The sequence below is a fragment of the Callorhinchus milii genome, unplaced genomic scaffold (assembly GCF_018977255.1).
Source record: "Callorhinchus milii isolate IMCB2004 unplaced genomic scaffold, IMCB_Cmil_1.0 Scaffold5, whole genome shotgun sequence".
In the NCBI taxonomy this organism is placed as follows: domain Eukaryota; kingdom Metazoa; phylum Chordata; class Chondrichthyes; order Chimaeriformes; family Callorhinchidae; genus Callorhinchus; species Callorhinchus milii.
This window is the reverse complement of record NW_024704746.1, coordinates 29225205-29252325: the sequence shown is the minus strand read 5'-3', so window position 1 is coordinate 29252325 and position 27121 is coordinate 29225205. Positions and strand designations below refer to the sequence as shown.

Genomic DNA, 27121 nt, shown 5'->3' with positions numbered 1-27121 from the left:
GCAAATGAGAGGACCTGGGTTTGATTCCCGGGCAGTGCGAAACCTTAGGCACTTTTCCTTTCTCCACAAGTCTCTGTTTAATTCGCAGCAAGTAGGAACCCAAATGTTTGTCGATTGGCAAACAAAAATAATAATAATACTTTGGTCGCTCAATCCACGACTGTTTGTGGGACACTACTGTGCATAATTGGCTGTTGCATTTTGTCCACAAAATATACAGCCAATTCCCTTTGCAGTATATTCTGTGAAGTCCTTTGAGGCGTCACGATGATGTGATAAGGCGAGAAATCAAATGCAAGGATTATTATATATTATTATTAATTAATGTCATTGTGACATCGAAATCGTGTCTTGGCAATATATTGGGTTCTATTCAGTCTATTTTATCATTGTTTGTTGTTGCATCTTCTGGAATGGCGAGGGAGAGTTTCGTCATTTGTACCCACGTCTCCCAACATAGTTGGTTCCTGATCTTAGCTGTGCCGGATGATAAGAGTTCTCTATGATTAGACTGCTGATCAACCCAACCTCCCAATTCCCCTGACCCAGTTACTTGTAATAGGGCACCATCGGCAGGGACCTGGGCAGGATAGCCTGTGCCCTGGCTCCAGTTTGGAGAAACATAATGCTTATCCTTCAAAAGTGGAACTGATTGCGTATTGTGAAGTGTTCCAGTGTTAGATTCTGTTCATAGCACACTTGTTGAGAATTGATTCCACAGTCAGGACTTGTTGATATGTTGAGTAATAAGTCAGTTTTGAAGGGCGGAGGCTTCATGAACTCAATCCCCAACCGTCTCTTTCGTCTTTAATGCTGATGTTTGCTGTGAAGTGTTTTTAAGGTCAGCTTCAGGGGATGCAAATGCTATTTTTGTAGATTTGTACAGTCATTTTATTTGTATTGTATTAACATTATGGGAATTGTGCAAAAACCTTCACAAACACATAATAAATTAGATTATTATGGATAACAAACATTTCTAGCCAGTGTTTTTTTAAACTGAGTGATGTGAAGCCCTGTTTACATTACAATTATTTATCGTGATATTTTCAACATGAATCACTGTTCGAAGTGAGATCCCACTGTTTATGTAGAAGATTTATAGTACCTCCCACCTCTAGATGCCAATATAATTCTCTTGAGTACTGAACTACTCTTTTCGGCTCTCAAAACACTTGCATCTTTTCTGTTGCATGCTATCAATTGGTCATTCTCTTCATGGCTGTTTGTGGGTCTTTTCTGTGCACAAACTGGCTGCTGCGTTTGCCTACAAATACCAAGCCATTACCCTGCTTAGTAAAATCCTGTGAAGCGCTTCCAGATGTCTTGATGATGTGATAAGGTGCTACATCAAACGCAAGGATTATTATTGATATCTATAAGTCTGATTTTTCTGTATTTCTCAAATGACTCATTTGTTTTGTAGAATTAGGAAAATATGCAGAACTGTACGAGGTACACAATTCATAGTATTCTTGGAAATGTTTTTTTTAAATGAAATGTTTGTTTCGTTTTTGGTGCAGGATGTTCTTGAGATCTTCAAAGGGTTGAAATATATTCTATATATTTTGTGGGCAGAACATTAACTGCTTATTATCTGACATTAACAGCAATAATACAACCCCCCAAAATTAAAACACATGTGTTTGTAACTTTGTTTTTAAAGAAGGTTCCTTCAATGGTCTCACGTGTGTGTCTGTGTGAGTATGTATGTGTGTGTGCGATATTTAAATTGCCACAGCTAAAACAAATTTCAATATTACAACTCTTCTTATTTTAAAAAATTAATGGCAATAACTGACATTGGTGAGGTTTATTTATGCGATAGGTTTTCATACGGAATGAATTAGGGCTGCATTTAAGAACGGTGTTACACAAAACAAAATCTGAATATCATTGGAATACAGTATTGCAAAGCTGCTTCACCAGAATAAATACAATATTGTTGCCAAATCTAGACATATGGAGGTGGGAGAAATCAGGAGAAGTGATTGTGTGTGTGTGTGTGATTGATTATGTGTGTTTGTATGTGTGTGTGTGTGTTCGTGGGATGGGGGGGGAGGAGAACAGGAATCATTGTCCTGTATTTATTGTGGAATCACCCCAAAGTTGACTGAGTCCTCATCCCCATTACAGTGGTCACAGTGGTACTTTCCAAATATCTACATCATTCCTTTATTATTATTNAGCGTCTTTTATCAATAGTTTGCATTACTAAAACAATGACGTCTTATTTGATTAATGATTAGAATCCTTACATTTGATTTACCACCTTTCACATCAGGACGGGTCTCAAAGCACTTCGTAGCATATGCTGTGAAGTGCAAAGACTGCATATTTTGTAGGGTTTATTTGAAATCCTTTACTACTGCCTGGAGGCCACTGATCACAAGATATTTCTAAAAATGGAAGTGGTGCACGGAACTGGCATATGGGTACTGACACAAAGCCATGTGTTTGGTAACCCTAGCAACTAAATTGGTCATCTATAACAGCTGCATTGGCACAGAGACCAAGAAATTCCTGGGATAATGTGAGAATCTGCAAGTGTCTTTTTCTTTAAGTACGCAGAGTAATAAATGTCTCACATTGAGGTTTAACACTAAGTGGGTCTCACTTGGCCCAGCTTCTTTCTCAGAAAGATGGCACACCTCAATATGGCTCCCTTCTGCTTGAAAACGGGTGAGTAAGCATACGAAGGTTCTCCTGCCCACTCAATGTTCTGCTGTTTACCAGGGGATGTGCTGCAGTAAGCAATGTTTATTTTCCAGTGCTGAGTAAGTTCTACTTGGCACTTAAGCTCTGTTATATCTGCGATTGGAGTATTTAATGTGTCACTATGAAAAAGCCAAACATAACCCCGTCCGATAGCCATTCCCTTCGATTGAAAAAAAGATTCACGTAACATTTGCAATCTGTCATCTCAACATTTTTTAAATATTAATCACCCATGATTACTTCTCTTGACTAATCACTCAGCTGTGTAAACAGACACTTTGGAAGTCTTGTTCCAGTGGTCAGGGTAGGATTTTTCCGTTATGGCGTAGATAGAATAACTCTACAGTTGTCTGTTTTCACAGTGAGGTAAGCAAACACCCTAACATGAAACACAATATTAAGTGAAGTTTTCGAGTCTCTCTCTGATCTTACTGCTAACAAGCTTCCTCCGTATGTAAAACATGGGGATGGTTGAAGGAAATATTTCTAAGTTTGTTTCCTTTAAATCCCAAATGTATTTCTTGCAAAGTGTATTTATGTTGTGTATCTTTTGGAGTTCCAAATGAGTGGTTGTGTTGGTTTGAGGTAATGTAAAGATAGCCTACTGCTCTACTTATCAATAGCAATGAGATTGGTGGGATGAGGATTAGTGTACATATGGATCATGGGATTTTATATTTTCCTTTCTTTGTTTCTGTTTTTAGTTACCATTCAATCATTAGAATTAGCGAAGATACAAATTTCTGCTGGAGTTTTTAGAAACAAAATTTGTGTCTGAAAAGTTGACCTGATTCCACCATTGTATTGATAAGCATTTCATCCTTGAGTCAGATCATTCTCAAAGAGGCCCCATTTATCTCCCTTTTTGGGGTTTCTCCTTCCTGCCTACCCCCCCACACCAAACCCAGGGAAAATAGTCATCTTCTGGATTGATGGATATGAGTTTCAACCAACAGTGCACAAACGAGAAAGCATCTGTCCATTACTGAAGCTAAAGTTGAAGTGGAAATGCTCAAAGCATTTCAAAGCGTTGCCACCTCTCATCTTCACAAGCCAAAGATTCACCAACAAATATAGAGGATACTTGTTCCAGCTCAAAATTCAGAGTTGATGCATTTTATAGTGTTTACTTAAAGAGAAGATTGGATAAAAGGACACACTCTGACTCAACACAACCCTCTTGTATTTACACGTTAAATCTCATCACAGTTGCTTTATGTGCAGCCTAAAATTTGTGAGTGTTGGATAAATGCTTTACTTCAGACTTAGCTGGCAGCTTTACTGGTGGATCTATTCATTATTCAATGGGAATTTTTGGTGCTTTTGAAAGTAGTGAGTTATATCGGTTAAACGGTAAATCAAGGACTTTACTGTTCATCGCTGCTTGGGTGGAAATTTAATTTAGACGATTGAGGTTAGTGATTAAGAAATAAAATGTTAGTCTTCTCCCTTCTGATCTTCTGCTACCTGAGACACAATTCTAATGACCACCAATGTCCCTTTATATGTATAATTTAACAGTATTTGGCATTTGTCCACTTTTAATAGAATATCACAAAGCCAACTTTTCAAATTAGACTTTATCACCAAATAGTAATATCCAATTCTATTTTTAAAATCTTAATGCAGCGGATTGGAAACTAAAATGAAACAGTTTTCCTTAGTTTTTTTTTTGTCTTTCAAACATTAAGGATTTTAGCTGTACAGTGATAAACCCAACTAAATTCAAGGACAGGCTGTGCTTCTGTGCTTCAAGACAATTGATGAGAAATAATCTAAATGCATTTGAATGCTTTCCATTGAAACAATCCAGCAAGAATTAATTGTTGAGGATGACAATTGGAGAGTAGTGGTGGGCAAACGATCTGTTTCCTGTATCTTCTTACTTGTAATTTCCGTGGATTCTAGGTACCTGGATGATTGGTGGAATTAGGGGAAAGATCATGTTAGTTTGAAACTGAGATACTCAGCCTGAGTGAACATCCTAAAACTGGAATGATAATGGGAAGTTCTTCCGACAGATCAGTTTGCCACAGAAACCATGATCAGGTAATTCAGGAATAGTAAATGAATATTGACACTTGGCTAGTGGGATCAGTGTTACTGAGTTAATTTCAGAAAGATGGATTGCACTACTGTAAAAGCAGAGCCATTGTTGCTATAGAAAGAGGTTAAGGGACTCAGATATTTTCACTCTTGGACAGGATAACACACACATTGTTCATCACGATCTGGAAAAGTTCTAATTGTAACATGTTTTTGTAGAAGTTCTTGTCATTTGAAATCTTTTGATTATTCAGACCTGCCAGTATCGCCTCTAGATAAACAGAGGCAAGGAAACTTGCCCAAAATTTCGCCCTGCCTGGGAAACGAACATGGACCCTTTTGGTTGTGAGGCGAGAGCTCTGACCAGCAAGCTACAGCATTCCAAATAGATTACGTCAAAGGCAAGTTCTCATGGGTCTGTGTTAAGGCAGTAAGGTTGCAGGAGATCATAGAGGTAGGATGGGTTAAGTCCATGGAGGGGATTGAATGTGAGGACACGGATCTTGACTTTGATCTGCTGGAGGCATGGGTTGATAGGCTCACGGAATACTTGAGATGCAGAGTTCTGGATGGTCCTCAAAAAAATATTACTCACTACTTACTATTCTTTCTAGTCTTAAAGTTACATTGGGGTTGATTATGCGATGATTTCTAACTGGATTTCATAATAAGAAATCTAGTGGGAACCCCAAAGAATGTAACTCATTCTGACCTGGTGGAACTCTGCTCCCAAAGTAGATTGGGCCAGAGAGGAACTCCAAGGTCTTAGACTTTTATGATTATAATGAAGGAAAACACCACTTGGGATTAGAATTAAGAGACTCCTTAAAGCTTTATTAAAGAATCCTGTTAGCTATCATGGAAATATAACCAACCCGCTGTATAAAGTCAGCTGCCAGCTCAGTATTGCCAATGATGGCAACAGATGTGTGAGGTATTCCTTTACAAGCTTTACCAACTTCTTTGTAAACACTAGGCTACACATAGCCTGATTCTTTGGCAGTCTTTTCTTTTTTTTGAACGATGTTGAATTTTTTTTTCTGACATGCAGCCAAGTTCTTTTATTGGAACGAATTGCTCTTGAGTAATTCTCTTCCCAGGCTGTTCCAGGGAGCCTGGGACTTGGTACAATTTCATGGTGGTCCCAAAGACACAGGCCTCTCTATTCTCAGGGAAATGATGGGAAACAATTTGTATATGAAATATATTGTGAGAAACATAGCGAGAGAGGGCGAGTGTAGTAGCAAGTTTCAATAGCACTGTATGCTATTCGGGCAGAAGAAACTCGGCTATTTTAATACGCTGGAAAGAAAACATTGCATACTTTAGTGGTTAAACAATTAAACAGATAGCAATGGATGGTGGTTATGGTTTATGAACTGGAAACATCTAACAGCTTTTCCAAGGACAAGCAAGAATTATCTTGCCTCTAATCCTGGCATTTGCTTCCATAAATTGTATTATCATACAATGCCAAGACCCTGACGCAAAGCCTAAGATTATTTTCATCTGAATTCCCCCAAACTATTTGCTTGTCTCGGGTTCTGTCGCTATCATCCTTTAACAACCCTTTTTAAACAAAGTTAAGTATTGTCTGAGGCATCTTAAAGGCGGCATTGTAACTAACGGTCTCATTGTGCTTGTAACAGAAATGGTGAGCTGATGCTACAGAATGGACAAGTCATTACCAACGTCATGGATTGCTGCATTTGTTGACGGGAACTAACTGTGACCCCTTGTGTGGCCGTGGGGAGAAGTAAGTGATTTCAAATCTGAAAATATTTTTACCAGCAGTTAAACTCAAATGCACTGATGGTTAAATACCCAAAATACATGGTGGCTTTGGAGAGTAAAACACATCTCCGGTATTCTATTACTTTGATCAGCATGTTTTATCCAGTCATTTAATGTCTACCAGGGGAGGGAATGTATCAAATGCCTGGCACAACTTGGTCAAAAATATAAACAAGGGCTTCCCTGTGTATCCTTAACTTTTTTAACCAGTTTGCTCTAAAACCAAATTGTAAGGTGTCTAACCAACTGGTTGCATCACTATTTCATGTGTTATTTTATATGAAACCATATAATGAGCTGCATCAAGGTTTGTCACTTGCATTCATGTTTTGGACATACTGAGTTCAGTTTTGGGCACTGCACCTCAGGAAGAATATATTGGCTCTGGAGGGGGTGCAGCACAGATTCACCAGAGTGATCCCAGGGCTTCAAGGGCTAAATTATGAAGACAAGTTGCATAAACCTGGTCTGTATTCCGTTGAGTTTAGAAGGTTGAGGGGTGATCTAATCGAGTTGTTTCTTTTTTAAATAGTAGAGAGATTCAACAGAGCAGCTACACAGAAACTATTTTCTCTGGTGGTGGGGGAATCCAGGACAAGGGGGCATAGTCTTATTGCAAAAGGGATTAAGGGATATGGGGATAAGGCACAAAGGGTTGTGGAAATCTCTCTTCCTCCAAAAGGCTATGGTGCTGGTACCATTCAAATTTTCAAGACTGAGATGGATAGATTTTTGTTAGGTAAGAGTATCAAGGGATATGGGGCAAAGATGGGTAATTGGAGTTGAACTACAGATCCAATAGAATTTTGGAACAGGCTCGAGGGGCTGATTGGCCTACTCCTGTTCCTGTGGTATGTTACGGTATGTTAGCAGTTACAATAAGTAAATGTCATAAATTTTCAAGCAGACCACTGAAGTACTGTAATGTCATTGTTTTATGGATGTTTGTAGTTGAAAGATGGGTAAGGTTAAGTGTTCAAAATTCTAGCAGATGGAACTGCTGAAGCAAGTTGTGACTAAATTTTATTTTAATACTAAAGGCCCTCGACATCTCAGAAATTGCTATAACCTTGTTCTGTTGTAAATACATCCTCCGGTGGGATTGGCGAAATGGAAATCTTTTACATATTGATATTCCTGAGGTGGTGAGATTGTTAGTGTGGTACACAGTGCAGGCACCAGATGCGATGATTAAGGAATGGGGTTGAACTAATAGTGGTATTTTATAGGAAGACAAATTATCGTCAGGAGCAGAAAGTCAGAACTGAAGGAGGAAGACGGGGTAATAAGTTAGTTAGCTAAAAGCACCTAACAGTGGGAGATGGCTTGCTTCCAATGCCATTGAGAAACTGAGTAAATGACAGTGCTAATGTGATTTTGAGGCACTGCTAAAATGGTGTTTTAATGAGGGCATTGACATTGTCATTCAGCAGAGCTTTTGGAGTCATCACAAATTACGAGATGATAGCTTGCATAAATTTGGATTTTAAACTGAAACCCGATTTGCCAAGGGAGCTTCTAAAATATTGATAAATGCAGATCAGGAAATGATCCGTTTCAACCAGAATGGTTTCAACAACCCTTTTCAACAGATTTATACTTCCTGATTGCTGATTGCATTGGCCGGGGCTCGAGTATAACATTGCACAAGAGGACAGATGAAGAAGGCTCTTCAGCCCACATGTGTGGATGAGTGAGGAGTGAGAAATGGGAGAAAGCTAGTCTCTATGGACTCACTTACATATTGCAATTTTACATAGGCCACATGTCTCTCTGCATTCCACCTAAGTCTCTGTGTCCTGAAGTAAGAGATCAAGAAAATACGTGGTAGGTTTCTGAGGGATTACCAGTCCTCTCCAACATTTAGCTGAGAGTGATCAATGTGTTGCAGCCCGTGCTGGCTGTGGTATACTGTAAGTCCCCCATGCCTGTGTTCCACCATCGGTGGCCTCACCCAACTTCTGGAACGCTCTTCCTCCATCCCTGTGCCTTGCCCCTCCTTCCCTATCTTCAGGTCGCATCTGTAGACCTTCTCCTTCGACCGTGTCTATGGTCACCTCCCCCCTTCCTCCGGCTTGGCATCTTGCTCCGCCACTCTCAAGTGCTCTGGGACGCTACCCTGCTCTGCAAGATCATGGTGAAGAATATAACAAAGCTTGCTTAAAAATGATTGACACGTACAGACTTTATACATCATTTGTCTACAATACATCTGACTGAAGTGTTAGCAAACAATGTGCTTGCTGGAGAGAAGCTGTCTCTACAAAGCTGTATTAGGCATTCAGGTGGTTCCTGCTGCTAGTTAATTTGTTTCAATTATTTCAATTATGCTTACTATCAAGTGGCTTGTCCTCACGTTGTACTCGAACCACGTACATAAGGGCAAGGATTAATTTACGCACAAGTAAAATGAGGTGCGGCCGAATGTGCTTTCCTATCTGAACAATGAGCAGGATAAATGCTTCGTAATTCAATACTCAGGCAATGTGACGCGAGAAGTATCAAGGAAGCTTTGCAGTCAGCAGAAATTAACCCCAACACAGATCAAATTCCAAATGACCAGCGAAGTTTAGTAAAAGTATAATTGTCACTGTTTTTCACAAATGCGGTGTGTATTTCTGCAAAATTGAGAGGGAATCAACAAAGACGGAGATGTGGGGGTACTTAAGCCTGTTCCACATTGGGGAACATTGATATCTTTTTGATTGCTTCAGTACATAAAGGACTAACATCACAGGCAAAATGTCACTTGTGCTCCACTTTATTATCATTGTGGTTCTGTACTAGATATCAGCAGACATCGATATCCCTGGCCATTGAAGGCCAGCAAGGATGGTGAGTGGAAGGGGGCGAAGCAACAACAACAGCTTGTATTTATATCGTGCTCTTCACACCTGGTAGCGTCCTGGAGCTCTTGACAGTGGTGGAGTCTGACAACAAGCAATGGGGAGAGGGAGGTGGGAGGTGACCGTAAGCACGGTCAAAAAGGAAGGTCTTTAGGCGGGATTTGAAAATAGGGAGAGAGGGGCAAGGCGACGGATTGAGGGAGGGAATTCCAGATCTTCAGATAGGAGTGGCTGAAAGCACGGCCGTCGACGGTGGAGTGGGAGGGGATGAGGGATGAACAGGAGGCTGGAGCCGGCCGAGCGGAGGCAGCGAGTGTTGGAGGGGTGGGGGAAGTGGAGGGTAAGCAAATTGGATAGGTAGGGAGGTGCGAGGGCATGAAGTGATTTGAAAACAATTTTGAAGTCGAGAAGGGTGTGCTGGCAGGACTCTACATGTGCATGGGCCGCGGAACTTTTTTAAATTCCGTTTCTGACCTGATCCAGCTTGGTACGGATTCCCGGAGTCTGGTAAACCTGAGGTTTACTGTGGTGTATTGTATGTTACTGTAATGCTGTTCTACTGCCATCCAACTACAAATAAAACAGTGTGGACATGGAAGAGGTAGTTTGTTGCTTCTAGAGGCTAAAGACTTTACTTTTGCTTTCCTTAGGAGAGTACCAGTATAATGTTTAAGGCTATATTATATGGGAAGTGGAATGGAGAGAGGGAAATCTCTTGGTAGTGTACTTGATGGGCCTCTGACACTGTTTTTCACTGTTTTCTACTATGTATACATGGTTATAAGTCAGAAGTCAAGTGAAATGTACTCAAGGAACAGTAAAAATCTACTGTGGTGCATTGTTCACCATCATTCAACTTAATGGGGACAAAAAAAATCCAGGAAGGGACTATTATTTAAATGGTTAGAAAATAATCTGTACGGAAAATCAAAAGGAACTGGAGATCCTGATTGATAATAAAATGAAACTATCGCAACAATGCTCAGCAGCAGCGAATAAGCTAAACCAGATGCTGGGCTGTATTAAAAGGGCAATATTGAGCCAAAATAGTGAGCCAAACAACTCGTTCCAGGACCTTGGAGAAGAGAGGGATGTTGAAGATGGGGCGGTAGTTTGAGAGCTGTGATGGGGTCCAGGGAGGGTTTTTTTTAAGGGTAGGAGTGATGACGGCTGGTTTTAATGGGGTGGGAACGATACCATTTGACAGTGAGAGGTTTATGATGTCTATGAGTAGAGGGCAAGGAGGTGGAGCTGGGAGGTAAGGAGAGGGGTAGGGATGGGGAGCAGGTGGTCGATTTCATGCGGGTTATAGTGGTGGTGAGAGAGGAGTGGGAGACAGGTTTGAAGGTTTGGAGGGAGGGATGGGTAGGGGCTGGGGGGAGATGGGGAGGGGGAAGTAGAAGGAAGGAGACAATAAAATGTATTATAAAGATGGAGGGGATAGGGAATAAGCAACTTCACAAATATATGAGACGTACTGTAAGGTGCGTGGGTTTGTGTTAGTGATCTAATGTCAGCCTTGCTCAGTGTTTAGCACCTTGCTTCTCTGAGTCAGAAAATTGTGAATTCAAGCCTCACATCCGGAACTTGAGCTCACGGTCTACATGAGCTCAAAGGTTGAGATTCTCCAGGCTTCCTGGCCAAAAATCCCTCAGATAAAAGTTGGTCAATGACTTTATGGCTGTTTGTGTGATGTTGCTTTGCATAATTTGGCTACCGTGTTCACCTATAGTATACAATTACACTACACTTTGCAAAAAAACTCGACACAATGAAGAGCTATATCAAATGCAGGCATTATTATTACTATTTTATTATAATGGTGTGAAGTTCAACAATGTGCTTCTGATATGTAGCAAGATGATGGAATTAGAGTGAGATTGGTCACATTGCATACTGGTACCTTAATCTGCGCTTGTGTTGAGAATGTATGTATTGCGTTGAGAGCTCACAGAAAGTCAGCTCCATAGGCAGAGTGTTGTACGTTTGGTTGCGTACGTGTGTGCCACAAGGGATGTCAGATGACAGTGGCAAATCCAAGATTTATTATTAGACACTACCTCTTGCCTTAATCTGGCATTGGTCCAGAACCTAGCGATGGCTAGGACTGATTGGCAGGACTGATTGGCACTGCAGAACGTGACAACTTTGCATTGGCAATCAGACGTAATATTATATTAGATTGCAGCTGTATCCGGTTGGTAATAATAAAAATAATCCTTGCATTTGATCTTCGAGACATCTCAAAGCGCTTCACAGAATATACTGTATAGTCTAGTGACTGTGTGTTTTGTGGGCAAAACAAAAGTGGTAGTGGGAAAGGATGAGTGAAAGAGAGCAAGAGAGATGCACAGAGGTTGAAAATGGGACATTCACAAGTGTACAAATAGTGACTTTCACAATGCAATTTGCTATGAAATGTTTTTTTCCTAATCTGAAGGCAAAGTACACACACCTGCCAGATACAGAGCGGAGTTTTCTGTTCAGAAATGGTTTTGCTGATAGAGTGATCCAAAATAATACAATTTATATTTTACTCTTCTGTGAAGCGCTGTGAGACATCTCAAAGACATTATATCAGATGCAAGGACTATTATTAATATTATTATTATTATATAGCGCCTTTCATGTCGGGAACATGTCACAAGGTACCTGGCATAGCTGACTGGATACCGAAGCCTGGAGGGGAGAGAAGGAGTGGAGTCCTGTAGCTCAGTGGTTAGAGCACTCGCTTTGCAAGCGAGAGACCGGAGTTCAATTCCAGGCAGAGGGCGAAACCTTGGGCAAGTTTCCTTACTCCACACAGAGCCTAATAATAATCCCTCCAAAACCAAAAACAATAATAAATTGGTCATTTTCAATCTACGACTGTTTGTGGGACATTGCTGTGCGCAATTGGCTGCCGCGTTCGCCCACAAATATACAGTCAATTCACTTTACAGTGTGTTCTGTAAAGCGCTTTGGGACGTCCTACCGACGTGAAAAGCGCTATATCAAATGCAAGGATTATTATTATTATTTATTATTAAGGTGAGGAATCTGTTAAAGTTGGGTGTTGGGTGGTTGTGGTTGTGGGAAGGGGGAATGGGAGAAATTTGCTGCACCAGTGGGTCTTTTATACCACAGTATTTCACAAAGTGTTTTCCTTTTGATTCTTATTCCTGTGTTAGTCAGCTCCACCGAGTTTATGGGCAAAGTGGTTAGAGTGTCATTCAGATGAGAGAAAGACAGAATATCTGAGATTTGCTTTTCTCATAACGTTTAAGAAATTAAAACCAGAATGGCTTTGTGTTTGCCTCTGTTATTTCCCTCATATGATCTGTGTAACCAGAGGAGGGATAGAGAACAGGTGGGGGCAGGAAGCACAGAGAGAAGAAGGGTTGGGGCAATAGAGCCTACAGAGGTCAGTAAGCAATTGCCAAAGAAAGATCAGAAACAGGTCATCATCAGGCTGTGATTTAGTGCATTTTTAACCCCGATTCCTGTACCTCATTGGTGATTTACTGATTGTTCATATCAGGGGTGAAGTTAACTTGATGCACCGAGAATAAAGGATTCACATTGAAATTCATTTTGTCAAAGTACCAGTATATGGAGCATCACCTCGATTTATAACCATTTATTTTATGGGCTATTGGCCACTCATTTATTTATTTAACGTCGTACAACTGAAAAATCAATAACTCTGCAATGCTTCATCACAGTTACATGGCTCTAACTGACAGAACTGTATTAGATCATAATTTTCTCAGTACCATTGCTCAATGTTAAACCAAAGTGTACTGCTCCACTGCTCTATCACATAGCACTGTGGCAAATATTAACATCATTTAAAGCAAGCAGAGAATATAATAATAATAATAATCCTTACATTTGATATAGCGCTTTTCACGTCTTCTAGATGTCCCAAAACGCTTCACAGAACACACTGGAAAGTGAATTGACTGTATATTTGTGGGCGAACGCGGCAGCCAATTGCGCACAGCAATGTCCCACAAACAGTCATGGATTGAAAATGACCAATTTTATTATTGTTTTGTTTTTTGGAGGGATTATTAGTAATATGTATTATTATATTATATATTATTAATATACATATTAATATGTAATGTAACGTCTCAGTGCATCACAAGCTTCTCAGTTGACTGAAACATTAGGAAAGAAACAATATTGCTGTGTATTGTGCACATACCTACCTATCCCTGTACATTGCGCTGGTTACACTGGAGGAACCTCGAGTGCCTTGTTTATAGGGTTGGTATAATCCAGTTTAGTGCTTGCAAACCTATTATGTTTACATTGCTACCAAAACAAGAAACCTAGTAAATGAGCATTAAAATCTCAAATGTTTAACATGACATTGTAGGCACCTTTTCAGCAAATTGTCTTGCATTGAAGAGGACACAAGCCTTCATCACCTTTGGAGAGGCCACTGGACTGTAGTTACAATCACTTCTCTATTTGTTTTTCCTGCTGCATTTGGCATAACAAGTGTAAATGTATCAAAAAGTGAATCCAACATAATGGGCATATATTTGTGGTTTATGAACTCATCTGAACTCCTTGACTGAATTGCAGTCTTGAAGCCAGTTTACTAGACAGCTTTCTGTTTGCTTTGTGTCCTCAAATCTGAAGGATATTTGTGTGGTGCAATCAAGTGGTGTTGAGGGCTCTGTTGTAGCTGTATTGTTTCAAGGGTTGAAAGCTGCAGAAACTGAGCCGGCTGTACTGCAAACAAAACAAGCATTCACAGTCATCCGCAGAATTTCAGATCATTGGGTAACATTGCGTCCAATTTTTTATTGATCATGTAAAGTTCCAGTTGATGGAGAAACATGCAAATGTCTTCACATGATTTGATGTACATGTAGATGAGCTATAAAAGCGAAGCTACATTTTATTTGAATTTCCTTTGAATTCCCTGTGAAGTACTTTGAGATGTTTTGACATTATAGGTTGTCAAATGTGATTATTATAGTTATGAGAACTTATTAATGATCTTTGCATTTAAATAAATAATCCTTGCAATTGATGCAGCACCCAACCATGTTGAGGTGTCTCAAAGTACTTCATAGGATGTACTATAAAGTGTAGTGACTGTATTTGAAGGCAAACGCTTTGATATAGTTCCTGTATATCAAGGTGTTAAAGGACTTGTGAGGGTAATTTCTATCGCAAGTAGTCACTGTGTATTTATATCATTTGATTATAATACAACTTTAATGTACGTGAGAAATGGAATTATAATTTTGGGAAGAATCAAGCATTATTTTGGAAAATTAAAATTTTCATGTAAAACAGCAAATGAAATGATGCTAACACAGTAAAATCATATATAATAAATAACTCTTAATTAATAATAATCTTTCCATTTGATGTAGCACCTTTTCATGCCAGAACGAAGTCTCAAAGTGCTTCACAAAGTTTACTGCAAAGTGTGGTAACTGTGTATTTTTGTAGGCGAACATGACAGCCAACTTGCACATAAGAACGTCCCACAAACATGAAGTGAATGACTGCTTTTCTTTTAGGGGGAATTACTGCCTGGGACACCGGGCAAAACTCTTTTCTTTTCAAGAATGTAGCAATAATAATAATAATAATAATAATCCTTGCATTTGATATACACAACAACGTGCAACAATTTGCATTTATATAGCGCCGTTCACGCGAGGTAGCGTCCCGGAGTGCTTGACAGTGGCGGAGTCTGATGCCTTATCACGTTGTTGAGACGTCTCAAAGCGCTTCACAGAATATACTGTAAAGTGACTTGACTGTATATATTTGTGGGTGAAACATAAAATGTAAAACCCACTTACAACAGTTGGTAGGATTAGACACATAGCTTAAAGATTCAGATACACTATCAGTGCAGGGAAATCTTCGACCACACCTTTCAGTTTCACTGCATCAGCCTTACAGAAAGCTTGTGTGTCATGCAGTCAACTGTCTGCCTGATACAATCCTGCAGAAAACACCATGTATTTGGAACAGCAGAGCTATCGCCAGATCCTAATGAATATGTTTTTCGGTGATTTAAAGCATTATTTAAAGAAAATGAATGATCAATGTATAATATAACATCATGTTTAAATAGCCTTCTTTTTCTGCAATGATTATCAAAGCAGACGCAGTAAGGTTTAGTATCCTTACGAAATGGATAGATGTTGCAACTAGTACACTTGCTGAATTGCTATCTTCAGCAACCATCTTAGAGCAACAGCTAGGATTTATTGTTTACTTTTAAATCTCATCTCTGTAGACGGGCTGCTCGCCTTTCCACGGCTTTCTCCAGTAAAGAGAACTTCCTTTTCATTGTCTGGCTGATAAGCCATCAGGGAGGACAAGTCAGGGTGATCTTGTCCAGTGGGGTACCCTTCACCCTGTAGGCAAGTACTTGATGGTTTCTCTTCCATTGCCTAACTGCTGTACATTCAGCAACTCACTGCGTGATAACTTCTATCCTACCAGGTTGCATTAATGCAACAACGCAATTGAATTGTAAGATGCACTTGTTGTAACCCGTGTGCATTTAGTTTATCCATTGTATATTAGAACATACACATTTGCTAGGTGAAAGAAGACCAAGGTCCATCCAGTTGGCCTTCCACCATCACTTGTTATGTCCCCAACTATAAATTGTATCCCGAGATATTATTTCCCAACAGAAATCTATCTGATTTATTCTGGAAAAAATCAACACTGTCTGCTCCACCATCTCCCTAGGGAGCCTGTTCCATATGTTTATTACTCGCTCACTGAAGTAGAATTTCCGCAGATTTGTTCTTCTTGCCTGATTGCATTTGAGAAAAGTAGTTATTGGGGATTGATCTTGATTGACGCAACTCGTGGAGGAGTTAAAGGACGTACTAATCCTAATCCTGCAAGTGCTTTACAATCAATTGTTTCCAAATTGAGATTACAGCCTTGAAATTCACTCCAGGATATCCATTAGGTTTTGTGATTGTACACCATGGAGCAACGGTCATCTTATCAAAGCAGCACAGGGGCTGCACTAAAAATAACTGTGATCTCATCATTACAGATGTGCTAAACCATTCATTTAGATCATGAATTTGCATAGACAACATTCCAGTCACTGCTCTTTATAGACATCCATATAGTGCCCGCTCCAGTGCTCTGAGATGGCAACCTGTTTAATGGGTGCTATATAAATGCGAGTTGTTGTTGTAGTAGCAGTTTAAAGCTTGAGTGCTAATCCTCATGGCCCCCCTCATAGACATGTCATGGGAGTGGATTAGGGCCCAGGCTTCTCAAGTGAGATCAGATTGATGAAGCATTGTTGAGACCATGTCAGGGGCAATGTTACCTTGTAGTGAACTCCTGCAATATATCCTCAATGCTGATACTGGTTGCAAAGACTGGAGAAATTGTTTCTTCCACCGTTTTAATTTAAAACCAATTAAAGTGAGCTCCATTGATGATATCTCGTATCTTTTCAACCGAAAGTCAATTGTAGTAAGTGTATCAATTTCCTGATACTGTTAAAAAAAACAAATGGACCGTGGTGTGCTGAATGGAAGGGCTTATTCTGATGACATTGTCAGTAGATAAACTGTTAGCTTTTCTATGACATTAGCCCTGTGATAAATGGTGAGTTGTAATACCAGGGAGTGGAATCCAGTTTACAGAAAGGACTGTACTGAAATGGTTCACAGAACTGTGTGATTTGATGCATTCATTTAGGTTTAGATTTGAGTTTAAATTTGTGCTGATCGTTAGTTTAGGAAGTGAAAAATTTGGAGGATTAGTGTTTATTTGATCTTGTTTTGTACCTATTTTGTACTGTGCAATATAGTTACATCCAGCACAGTTGATGGGTAAATTGTTTTCCCTTTTTTTTGAGCTGCTCACGCAGATCAAAGACCTAATACTGTATCCTTCATTTTATTCTCACAACCATGTCTAAGACTGTCGGATTTAAATGTACCCTAGAGTCTGCAAACACTTCATGGCTGAATGTGATGTCGCTTTTCATGCACTTCACGGTGAGTCAGAGAGGCCTGACAGGCATTTCAGAAGCTAACAGTCTACATTAAATACTTAACTCTCTCACAACAGGCTGGCTAATTCTTATATTTTAACATAGCAGCTTGTTCACTAAATTCACACGCCTTCCATCTCTAGCCGGTCGAAACTGTTTCTAGGTACATCTGATATATTTCGGTATAGAATTGCAAAATTGAAGAGTGAAACTGATGTGTACTTGTTTTGTAAATAATATAAACACCATTGGATCTGGGACAATGGGCACAAACAAGATCACCTTTCCTCAAATTGGATATTAAAGCTAAACACAGGATATACAATGCGTCTGTCTCAGCACAATCCAATATGATCGTGTGACTTGACCATCGTATAAATGTGTGTTAGGTGTTAGAGATACGAGAAGCATTGACTCTTGAATTACAATCGGTGCCTGAAGAAATAGCATACTCTCGTGATCAGAATGGAAAGCGTGTGGTTCTACAATATATCCAAAAAATGCAACTTTCAATGATTTATTTGCATCACTTGCTTTGTACCTTGGTATCGATTGCCTTTTGTGTTCATTACAGGTTAACGTGAGCCCTCACCAAGGTTTGAAAAGCGCTAAAGAGCCTATTATTAATGTACAGCAAGAAGTGTTAATTCGATAGCAGCAAAACTAACGGTTCACTAATCCGCTGTGTAGTTCAGTGTTGACAAGTTCAGTACGCACTGTCACTTATGCAAAGCAAACAGAATGTACCAGCATTTTCAAGTCACTCTCTGTGGAAAAGCAGCGAATATAAAATCCCAGTAACAAGAAATGTAATTACAGAATGAGGTTTTGGTCCAAATCACTTGATTTAAAACAAAAAAGAGCAATGTTTGATTTGACAATTTTTTGGCTCAATCCCATCAATTAATGCTCAACTCCTAGTTCAGTGTGTAAATAAAGCGAAGGCCATTTTTGAGTTTTTTTTAAAACTTGCTATGAAGTAGATGATCTGCCAATATGCCAAAGTCAATTAGACAATCATATTAGATTTTGCAGATCCAGAGGAGATGTGCATCCAGTCCAAGTAAACCAAATCTTGTTTGTGCATATTGACCTACTTCAAAATTTACTTGCATTATTTACCAAATGATTTTCACTGCCAACTTTATTTGCCTTTTTACCCTATATATATTTTATATATACTGTATATATAAAGATAGCTGATGAACTGTGATAATTATTTAGCCCAATGCAGCTAGACAATGTAGTTTGTTCTCAAATCACTAGCATAGCAGTTCACAGAGACACAATAGTGTTTTTTAAAAGAATATGCCTATACTTTTGCTTTTTTAAAAAAAAAATGCCCAAATGACCTCAAATACATAGTGAGTATGAAATGTTCTTATAGTCCTAACAGTTCAAGCAAAGACCAGACAAAGGGTCAACCAAGACCAAATTGTATTATTTAAAGGCTTCAATTAAACAACAATTAAAGGATTTGCTGGGTCAGGAGGTTAAGAGCATTAAATAGCCACCGCCTTCTGAATAATACACATCGAAAGGAGACTGAGGTGGTTATCTTACCAGTGGCTGTGTAACAGAATGACCACTTGGGATTGGATCTATGCTACTGGAGTATTGTGCTTGATAGTATTGTTCAATATTGTGAAAGTTATAGACTGGAATTACAATGTTATAAATGTTCAACTCTACTGCTGTGGAAAATACTTAATGGTATTTGTTTGGGTTTATTGATTCACAAACGCTTCAATGATGAGTAATCTTCTGAACCACAGCATTAGATTTTGTATAATTTAGACTGTTGTTTAGCAGTATTTCAGTATTCACAGGTAGTGCTAATTGTATGCTTCTCTCTTAGTAAAATAAAGCAGCAAAATAGTAGTCTTCTTATTGGCGAAATAGTTTAGTCAATTTAACTAATATTTGCTGTGTCCAATTGTAATAGTTGTTTTATGATATGTAATTTAAATGTCATAAAATGAGGGTAAAACTATATTAAAAGCCAGAATCCCAGTAAAATTATTTCACCTATATTATACAGTACTTTGGAAACCAAGATATTTGGAATATGCAAACTCAATAGCAATAACTGTATGATATGACTTTAACTCAGATGTGATCAGAATTGTGTATGTGAATTGTACAAAACCTTAAGCTCCTATTCTCACAATTCCAGTCCAGATATAATTTTTGAGTCTGTGGTTAAACAATCAAAAAATGCAATTCAAAATTCAGTGTTCAAGACTTAACTCTTTGACCATGCTTTCAATCATATTTTCCCCTCCCAACACCAGCTCAGGTGCAAAGCACTTTGCAACAACATGCTGACATGAAAAGCTCTATATAAATGCAAAATTACATTGTATTTTGGACCCTGTTATGAGCATTATACAATAATGAAATAAAATCTGGACCACATCCTACTAATATAGAAAACATGTGCACCCATTAATCCTCAAGTGCATGTTTTTCCAATCTGCATATTCGGTCGTTCTATATGTGTCTGATTCACTCTTTATATTTACTGAAAACTGTTGGGTAAAGAAGAAATCAAACAGTGAATAATAATAATAATAATAATAATCCTTGCATTTGATATAGCGCTTTTCACGTCGGGAGGACGTCCCAAAGCGCTTCACAGAACATACTGTAAAGTGAATTGACTGTATATTTGTGGGCGAACGCGGCAGCCAATTGCGCACAGCAATGTCCCACAAACAGTAATAATAATTGAAGATGTGCTTGGTTTATTTTGTAATAATAATAATAATCCTTGCATTTGACATAGCTCTTTGTCATGTGGTTGAGAGATCGCAAAGCATTTCGCAGAATATATTGCAAATTGGATTGACTATATTTTGTGGGCGAAATTTTTTTTATACATGTTATAGGCTGTATTTTGTAGCTGAAATAGAAATGTGGAATCTGGTATAAACTGGTGAGGTTTATTTTTATTGACAAAAAAATGAACCTAAACCCTAATAGTCACTGAAGATTTGGATTTCCTCTGTGAGACCTCTCTCTCTCTGTCTCTCTCTCCCTCTCTCTCTGTTGTGAAGATGCTTGTGTGAAATAATATTCCATTGGCTTAAAAAGCTAATACATATGAAGGAAAACATTAAACAGCAATTCTAAAAAAAAACTGACGTTTTAATTATTGAAACCAGATTAAAGTTCAGAATATATTATCAATTGTATCACATGGACTTGAAAGGATGAAATAAATTGAAAATCTTTTCATGTTGTCATTTTGCAGTAATCAAATTCCATCCTTCCTTCAACAGCTGCAGTTAAGAACCTTTCAAACAAATCCTATACCGATCTGGGACGCACACTTCCTAATTCTGCTTGCACTTTAATGTGTTTTTATCACAGTGGTCAGTTACATATTCACACACAGAGATACAGGTTTGCACTGTGAGTTACGAATCCTACTACGTTACAAAGAGGATGTGCCAAGGGGAAGCAAAGTGTTAGTGGGAGGAATTGAAAACTATAGATTGAGTTGCTTTAAGCATACCTCTTAGTGCCATCTCTGAAACAGTATAAACTGTGGCCTAAGTGTTGTGGATTAGCAAATCTTCAACTGGAGTGTACACAATAAACCTAAAGAAGGGAAAGAAATGAATTTTAAAAATTGGCGATAGGGGAAGACGAGCATATTTTATTTTTGCTGCACGTTCTCGTCAACTTCAGTATTAAACTGATGATGAATTAAAAACATAATCATATATATGATATTTTGGTTAATTAGCTGATGCATTGAATTAAATGAAGGCCTTTTAACTAGAGCCCAGGATGATGTTTCAGAAAGTGAACATGTTTATGGACATCAGTGAAGAACGGTATTGCAGGACCAGCAATCTGGAGTTCAAAGGCAGCTGACAGATGTGCTGTGTGTGTGTGAGGTGGGGGGTATGACCTTAGCAGAGAGCATCAATTGACAAAAAGCATTGTAAATCCTGTAGCTTAGTGGTTAGAGCACTCGCCTTGTACATGAGAAGATCTGGGTTTGATTCCCAAGAGGGCGAAATATTGGGCAAGTTTCCTCACTCTACACATCTCTGTTTACTTAGCAGTAACTTAGGACCCGGTTGTTAGTTGATGGTTTAGAATAATAATTTGGTCACTCAATCCACCAGTGTTTATGTGACACTGTTGTGTGCAATTGGCTATTGTGTTTCGCCCACAAAATATACAGTCAATTCACATCACAGTATATTCTGACATCTCGAAGACGTGATAAGGCTCTGTATCAAATGCAAGAATCATTATTATATAAACCACAGAAGGAGGGGAAATAGAAAAATAAAATATTTACTTGAAGACTATATTAGTGTCTGAAAAACCTGCTACAAATCTGTTTGTTTCGCAAATATTGATCAAAAGTCAAAATATAATTTGTTTTATTTTTATTAATAATTATGAGTACTTGAACTGCAATTGAAGGGCGTTCATCTTTGGGATTTTTCACTGAACGTTTTTGTTCCCAAGATGGGGCTGGACTGGGTTGGCTGTTTTTGAATCTCTGCGGAAGTTACTATAGTCAGGTGCACCTTAAGGTGTGTGAATGAATCAGCAATGGCATCTCTGTCTAACCTTTCCTCCGCGCTGCAGGGAGACATTGTGCCTTCTGCCTCATACCTGCCTCCTTATGGTAGGTCTGATTTTGAACTGAGCACAGTGTGGGCTGCATTCATGCTCCAACACCCCGTAAAAGTGCACCAGACGATAACAAATTACCCTCATAATAATAACGATGATAATTCTTGCATTCAATCCAGCAACTATAACACTGGAACTCCTTCGTTAGTGATTCACAGTAATTACTGTGCATTTGTTGGCAAACGCGTATTAAAAACTAACACATACAATAAAAATAAAAACAAGATTTATTTTTCTTTTCTCCACCTCGTCCCCTCCTTCCCCATCTTCGTACCTGAAGTACTTCCTCTTCGACCGTGCCTATGGTCACCTCCCCCCTGCTCAGGGTCTTGCTCCGCCACTGTCAAGCGCTCTGGGATGCTACCCTGCATGAGGGGTCCTATATATATTCAAGTTGTTGTTGTTGATTTCATTGCCTTAATTGAATTAAGTGGATTTGGTCAATTGCATTAAGCCTTTTTGATTTCATAATGCAGGAAAATCTGAATTGAGAGTGCTATGAGTCTATGCGACACATAAAAGGCAGTAATATAAAATAATAATAATCCTTGCATTTCATATAGCGCTTTTCACATCTTCTAGACGTCTCAAAGCGCTTCACAGAATAAACTGTAAAGTGAATTGATTGTATATTTGTGGACGAAACGCAACAGCCAATTGCGCACAGCAGTGTCCCACAAACAGTCGTGGATTGAAGTGACCAATTGTATTAATGTTTTTAGTCTACAGTACTACAGTAACAGTTCACAATCCTGATTAGTTTTAAAGAATGCAGCTATACATTATCCAGTGTAACAGAACCATACTGAGAGAATAATATAATAATCCTTGCATTTGATATAGCGCTTTTCAGGTCTTCTCGACATCTCAAAGCGCTTCACAGAATAGACTGTAAAGCGAATTGACCGTATAATTTGCGGGCGAAATGATGTTGAATGAGTATCACAGAAGGCCTGCCCTTTCATGTTCTGACATGGCTCAGACTTATTCAACTTCTTAAGACCAAAGCAATCTGTTCCATTCATAATGGTTATGATCACACAATAACTCACATCCAAACATGGGACCATCTGTTGTTGCAAGAGTAGGAAAATTGCTGTTCGAAAACTCCTTCTTCTGATTCCACATTAATGTGCTGATTCTTAAATGTATTAATTCATGTCAAAGACATTTTTTTTCTATACTGTTGCATTTATATACGTTTGAAGAACACCACTTCCAAGTAATTTTAAAGGAATTTTGGAACGCATATCTTGATTTTGAATAAATATCTCAAAAATTTAAATCCATAATTTCCTGAAGAATGCAGAATCAGTGCAAACTTTTTTTAAAAAATCAAAAAGCATTCCCATGTGCATCATACAGAATTTGACTGTAAAGTCAAATACATTTTCAATAAAGCTGATAACACATGTTTCTTTGTCAACAGATTACTGCAGATATCTTGCCTTTGACTAATTCGGAATCCTTCTGATAACGCCTCCAGGTTTGTTGGCAAGGTCTCTTGAGTCTCTGTCCTAAAGCTCCACCATCTGGTGTCATTGGAAACTGAAAGTTAACAGTCAATGATTTCAAAGGCAAATTTAGGAGACGAGTTGTGTTCTTTTTCAAACCGATTTTATAAGAGTCTCTGGGGTCTAACATGCAATATTTGCAAACTGAACCTGAGTTGCTAATCGTGACATTCCATGTGCAAATATTGGATTTCAGATGGAGTGCCTGCAAAGGTTAATAAGCAAAGTGCCTGCCATTTTTAGTGGGTTTGTGGTATTATTAGAAACATAGAAAGGGAAGAAGGCCATTCAGCCCATCAAGACTGCTCTGCCAATTTCTTGGATCATGATTGATCTATAACTCAATACCATTTGTCTTGCCTTTTCTCCATAACCCCTGATCCCCTGATTACCAAAATATCTATCTACTTCCCTCTAAAGTTGACTCTGTAAGAACAGTCCTTCAAGGTGTTAAGCTGCTTCAGATGACAGCACTTTCACCTTTTGAGTCAGAAGATTGTGGGTTCAAGACGTTTTGATGAAGTAATAAGGTGCTACATCATATGTAAGGATTATTCTATTCATTATTTGAGGAAGTTAATTTACAAATCCCACAATTCTATGAGCAAAGAAATATCTTCTGACTTCACTTCGTACAGGTCTGGCTCTGATTTTCAGATTGTGCCCTCTTTATTGTGGATTTTACAATAATAGGAAAGAGGTCCATTTAGTTTGCCTCCCACCATCCTGACTGTCCACTGTTCTTTCAGCATGAGATTAATCTATTTATTATCAGGTCTGGGACTGCACAGGATATGCAGAAATAATAAGGTGAATGCAGAAGTCATTGAAAACAAGCATGGCTGTAACCGAATACAGGAAAACATTACCATCACTTGATCTAAATATTCTGCATAGATTTATGCAAAGGTTGCTTGTGTCATGAACCACTACTTTTCTGTCGCTGTACCTAAATATATCTTGTGAGAGCTATCAACTGTGCTTAAATGCAGTAATAAGATGTCTGTTGATTTGCTAATGTGCTATCACACACAGCTTCAATTACAAGGTTCATTTGCCAAATATTAACGTTGTTTGGCCGCCCAAGGCTTTGCTGTCCTCTGTCCTTTGTGGAGAGGAATTAAGGTCCAATGGTGTACTTCTGACACTGTTAAAGAAAACAAGGTCTGCCTTAAAGCCACCCTCTGTTATATAATAATAATAATAATCCATGCATTTGATATAGCACCTTATCACGTTGTTGAGATGTCTCGAAGCGCTTCACAGAACATACTCTAAAATAAATTGACTGTATATTTTGTGGGCAAAATGCGGCAGCCAATTGCGCACAGCAGTGTCCCAAAATTATCGTGGATTGAGCGACTACATTTTTTTTAAGAGGATTATTACCCCCAGAAAAGCAATCCGCAAATCGACTAACAATCGGGTTCCTACTTACTGTTAGGTAAATTGAGGGGAACCCGGGTCCCCTCGCTTGCAAGGCGAGTGCCCTAACCAGTACGTTACAGGACTTCTTATGTTGTACTATATTGTAATAATTCACATCCAATGTTCACTGTTTGTTACTGTAGACTCTGCAGGGTAATTTAACCATTCACCTCGCCTTAGGATGAAAGATAATTTTATTCTTAAATTTTAAAATCGGGTAGAACTGTAGTCCTGTTGCTCAGTGGTTAGAGCACTCGCTTTGCAAGTGAGACCTGAGTTCAATTCCAGGCAGAGGGCGAAACCTTGGGCAAGTTTCCTTACTCCACACAGAGCCTAATAATAATCCCTCCAAAACCAAAAACAATAATAAATTGGTCATTTTTAATCTACGACTGTTTGTGGGACATTGCTGTGCGCAATTGGCTGCCGCGTTCGCCCACAAATATACAGTCAATTCACTTTACAGTATATTCTGTGAAGCGCTTTGGGACGTCCTCCCGACGTGAAAAGCGCTATATCAAATGCAAGGATTATTATTATTATTATTATAGAACTGTAGAAAATCCTACGTTCAGTCAAAATTTGGAATCTGGTTTCCTGCCGTCCTTAAAAACTAGCTTCCAGATTTAACACTGAACTTAAGATATTTCCACAGTCAGATTTTAAGAATGAACGGCTTTGCAGAGTAAAACCAGGTGGAATTTCGGGTCTTTGTTAGGCATCAAGTCCTCATTACATGTGTCACTTTATTTTGATATTTTATAAATATCAGTGTAGCGAGACTTGTCAGTGCTCCTTTTTGCCAGAGGGATGATCTTGTGTCTCAATGCAAGATAGTCTGTAAATAAATTTGAACAGCTGTCCACGCAGTTATATAAACAATATCCACTTTCAGAAGGTCTTGCCAGGACACAGGTGCTGTTAAGTCCCATAAACTTGGGAGAGAGAGACTTTAAGAAGAAACTGGAACTTATTTTACTGAAATGAAAGGATGGATAGGAGACTTGATAGAGGTGTTCAAAACTACGATAAGGGAAATTGAGTTGTTAACCAGGCCATCAACAACAATAACCTCAACAACTTGCATTTATATAGTGCCCCAGATGCAGGATAGCATCCCAGAGTGCTTAAATCTAACGCAAAGAGGGAAATTTTTTAAAGATCTTCTCACAAATATGGGTGTTTTGACATTGAATGCCTTACTAAAATGGTAACTGAAGCGGTATCTTTATAAGGAGATTAGACAAACAAACGTTTGAAAAAGAGAAGTATAAAGGAGTATTGGGTAAAGGAGAACGAAGCAGGATTAATGGATTGATCTTTCTGGCACTGACGCAATGGGGCTTTTTTTTTTGGTGTACAATTGATTCTCTAACCTGAGCACCGTTGTGTTTATATGTTCCTCAAGATAGATGTAGTCACCCAGTGGGAAATACAGTGATGGCCTCCTGTGGTGCTATGTTCTCTCAGGAGAATGAGTCAAATTTGTTGTTATTTGGGATTTTGTAATTTATAGCTTGAATTTGGCAACTGCGCTTGGGTTTAACTTCAGGATAACCAAATGATGTGCCTTTTTTAAAAAAAAAATAAAATCCTAAATCCCGAAGAGAAGAAAATCCTCAATCTTAATGGGTTAGACTAGAGGAACATGCTCACATTGAGGATTTTGTCAAATGGAGATGGGTCAAATTGAAGGAGGTGACATTTTCCTTTCAGTTGTGAAATTACATTTGGAGAATATGGAAATGAATGGATTCTGTTTATGCAATCTAAACATTAGTAGGCATTCTCCCATACGGTGCCTTATAGCTTAAACTATAAGCATGGATTCCTGTAGCATAGTGGTTAGCAAGCAAGAGGACCTGGGTTTGATTCCCGGGCAGGGCAAACCTTCGGCAGGTTTCCGTTCTCCACACGCTTCTGTTAACCTCGCAGCAAGTAGGAATCCTGCTGTTAGGCAATTGGCGAATTGCTTTCTGGGGGTAATAATACCTCCAAAAAAATAAATTTGTCACTCGATCCACGACTGTTTGTAGGACACTGCTGTGCGCAATTCGCTGCTGTGTTTCACCCACAAAATCCACAGCAAATCCACTTTGCAGTAT

General features: G+C 38.8%; 1 long non-coding RNA gene across 2 annotated transcripts in view; it reads left to right on the top strand.

The window, feature by feature from the left end:
- LOC103185567 overlaps nucleotides 1–27121 on the top strand; it is a 66284-nt gene that overhangs the window by 29042 nt on the left and 10121 nt on the right. Inside the window, exons 2-3 of one of the 2 annotated variants that reach the window (XR_488651.2) lie at nucleotides 6414–6520; nucleotides 23504–23560. This is a non-coding gene — a long non-coding RNA (uncharacterized LOC103185567). Of the gene's footprint in view, nucleotides 1–6375; nucleotides 6521–23503; nucleotides 23561–27121 lie in introns of those variants that run through there. The other variant, XR_488649.2, reaches the window with a different exon arrangement.